This window comes from Rhinopithecus bieti, unplaced genomic scaffold (assembly GCF_001698545.2).
Source record: "Rhinopithecus bieti isolate Rb0 unplaced genomic scaffold, ASM169854v2 scaffold_50922, whole genome shotgun sequence".
In the NCBI taxonomy this organism is placed as follows: Eukaryota; Metazoa; Chordata; class Mammalia; order Primates; family Cercopithecidae; genus Rhinopithecus; species Rhinopithecus bieti.
In genome coordinates this window covers 1455667-1458952 of record NW_016820247.1, presented here as the reverse complement: position 1 = coordinate 1458952, position 3286 = coordinate 1455667, and the positions used below count along the sequence as shown (strand labels likewise).

The following is a 3286-nucleotide window of genomic DNA, read 5'->3' as shown; positions in this document are numbered from 1 at the left end:
AATTTCAAGGCACTTTTGTTTTTGACAAAATTGCAGTGACCTGTGGGCTGAAGTTACGTGTTGTGGTTTGATCATTGTGCAAGGTAGAATCACAGCTGGATCTCAAAGAATGTTGACTTCATTTCTTCTTTTTTTTTTTTTATATTAGTTGATTTGTTCGGTTTATTTATTTATTTATTTATTTCGCTTTGGGTTTTGGTTTTGTTTGCTTTAAGTTTTGGGAATTCATTGCAGGAGACATGGCACAGAAGACAGAGGCAAAAGCAGTTTCACTGAAAAACAGAGCATGAGTAGAACGACTTCAAGTCCCATATGGCACCACAGTGAGAAGTGACTTCCTCTGAGCTTCTTAGAGAATCCAACAATGTCCTGCTCCCTTGGGGAGCTGCAGCCATGGGCACATAGGAATAGGGCTTCCATCAAGAGTCCCGTCAGTCGCAGCAACAGGAGGTCTTCCTCAGGCAACTTTGATGATAGTGGTTGTTAGCCAGAGCAAGCTAGAACCAGAAAGAAAAACTTTGAAGATGCCACAGTTGGAGTCTGAGCACCTTGAGGCTTCCTGTTGGAAACTGGCAAACCTAATTGTGGGACACTTGGATGCTGAGTTCCAGTAAACATGCTGTGGGAGGCACTGTAATTTAGTCACTAACATTTAAAAACTATCTAGTTCTATATACATACTCTGTTGAAGACTTCTTGTATTATAAATTTAAAATATGAACTACAAACTCTTTATATGTCTTGACTCAGATTACCTAGGAAGTGACAGTGACTTATTCTTCAATGTTTAGAATCATAGTAAGTTATAGACTATAGTCTGAGAAAATTACTTGGACCAAGAAAGCAATGTCCCTGACATTCGTGAGTCTAGAACCAGAGCTGCCCATTAAGCTAGGTGCAAATTTATCAGAAAACAATATTTTTCCCAAATACATATTGCAGTCATAAAATGCCCTAAAAACCCAGTTCTTAGAGGGACTACTGCTTACTTACTGAGAAATTTTATTCTCTGAAATCATAGACTATCAGATGCGTTGCTGTTTAAAATTATTGCAATAAGAATGAAACATCTCAGTCTTATCTGGAGGAGTTAAGTCATTGTGATCAGTGAAGACTTGATTTACAGCCCCTGTGCAAAGCTTCAAAGAATGGGTCTCAGGACACAACATTTGACATCTTTTTTAACTTCATTTCCAAGAAAACAGGACTGCTATGGTTTGAATGTTTGTTTCCCCCAAACCAATGTGTTGGAGGTGGGGACTAATGGGAGGTGTTTGGGTTATCAGGGTGGATGCCTCATGAATAGATTAATGCCCTCCCTGGGGTAGGGAGCAGTGAGTGAGTTCTTGCTTTATTCGTTTTCAAGAGTGCTGGTTGTTAAACAGAGCTTGGAACCTCCCTCCTCCCTCCTTGCTTCCTCTCTCACCATATGATCTCAGCACACAACACCTCTCCTCACCTTCTACCATGAGTGGAAGCAGCCTGAGCCTCTCGCCAGGAGCAGATGCTGGTGCCATGCTTCTTGTACAGTCTGCAGAACAGAGAGCCAAATAAACCTCTTTTCCTTAGAGATTGTCCAGCCTCAAATGTTCCTTTATAGCAACACAAAATGGACTAAGACAAGGACCATAGGTCCATTTCACAGTACAGAGCTGAGGTTGACCCCTTTTATACACAACTATACTTGCTTAGAGTCCATAGAACATCACTTCATTTACATCACACCTAAATTCCACTCTTCAGCAAAATCCTATGTTAACTCCGTATTTTCCTTTGTTTGATGAGATACCTCACAATTGCTCTGTTGTGCAGACCCCACACCGCAATGAGTCAGTAAACTCGATTGGTTTGTTTAAAGGTTGTCTCTGGTAGTTTTAGGCTGATTGGGCTGTAAACATAGAAAGTTCTTGAAATCAAAAAGAAAAAATTACTGTCCTTAAAATAAAAAAATATATATATATACACAGAGTTGGGGCTTTTTCACTTTACTAAAGCTCAGGCTGTGCTTCTTACAATAGAACAATGATCAAAAAATATAACTTTTTTTCCTCCTTTATAATATGACCAAACAAGGGTTGGTGGCAATGAGCACTGCATCACTTAAAAGATACTGAAAAACTTGAAATACTGATGAATGTCTAACAAACACCTTCTTCTCAATCCTCACTCTTGACCTAAGACCTTGTTTCCTATTTCATTGAGAAACAGAGAAAAAATTAGATGAGAATGTGCACAAGCTCCTGCCATAAGATCTTCCTACCTTCCTCTAACTGCACCTCTATACTGTTACTATCAAATACTCCTCTGTGTCCCTAACAAAGGCTATTTCCTCTCCTTTTGCACTAAATTCCATGTACTCATGCCTATGAGGAGACATTGTTCCAGTAATTATCTCCTTTCTTCTGCCTGAGTCAGCCTCTAGGATGGCCCCCAGTGATCCCCACCCTCCTGGTATCCACACCATGATGCAATCTGCTTACACTCTAAATCAGGGATGAACCATGTGACTAATAGAACACTGCAGAATGGATGATGTGTGACTTCAGATGCTAGGTCATAGAGGACAAGGACACTGCCCTTTTCTTGGATTTCTCACTCTGTGGAAAGGCAGTAACATTCCATGAGACAAGCAGTCCTGTGGTGAGGCCCATATCAAGAAAGCCTGAGATCTCCCACCATCAGCTACAGCCAATTCATCAGTCATGTGAGTAAACCACCTGGGATGTGGATCCTCTCGACTCAACCACCTCTTCAGGTGGCCAGAGCCCTAGCCCAGCTCTGACTGCAACCTGATGAGAAACCATGAGTAGGAAGCCCTGCTCGAACTGCTCCCAAATTACTGATCCCCAGAAACTACGAGAGACAATACGTGTTTAGTGTTCTTTTAAGCCACTACATTTTGTGTGGCTATATTTATTACCCAGTAACAAATGACTAATACATCTCCTGTGATCAAAACACTTCAGAGGTTCGCCATTTCTCTCAGAAAAATATCCAAAGTCCCTAAGGTCCATGAGGCCTCTCACATTCTTCCCACCCCGCATTATCTCTCTAACTGCATTTTCTACCCCTCTCCTTCTGACCACCGCAACCCCAGCTACAGTGACTTCTTTGCCCTTCCTCAAATCTACCTCAGGGCCTCTGTACTGGACACTCTCTCCCAACTCCCACTCCCTCCTCCAGGCCTTCACTCAAATGTCTCCCTCTCAGTGAGGACTTCCTTTCCTAAAATGCAGTACCCCCAACCTTCACACCCACACACCCACACACACACTCACACACACAC

At 42.0% G+C, this 3286-nt stretch overlaps 1 protein-coding gene and 1 long non-coding RNA gene across 3 annotated transcripts in view; one reads left to right on the top strand and one right to left on the bottom strand.

Moving 5' to 3' along the window:
* Positions 1–252: 252 nt before the first annotated feature.
* Positions 253–2454, bottom strand: LOC108520361 (uncharacterized). 2 transcript variants are annotated; one of them, XR_001882893.1, is made up of 3 exons: positions 1726–2454; positions 1460–1531; positions 253–497 (listed from the first exon to the last, which is right to left on the bottom strand). It is a non-coding gene; the product is annotated as an uncharacterized LOC108520361 (long non-coding RNA). The 2 variants fall into 2 exon arrangements; XR_001882891.1 differs by having other exon boundaries at positions 1790–2454.
* Positions 2455–2610: 156 nt separating this feature from the next.
* Positions 2611–3286, top strand: part of TMEM144 (transmembrane protein 144) — a 70139-nt gene continuing 69463 nt past the window's right edge. The window contains exon 1 of the mRNA XM_017859695.1: positions 2611–2704. The gene's annotated coding sequence lies outside the window, so the exon portion shown is untranslated. The remainder of the gene's footprint in view (positions 2705–3286) is intronic.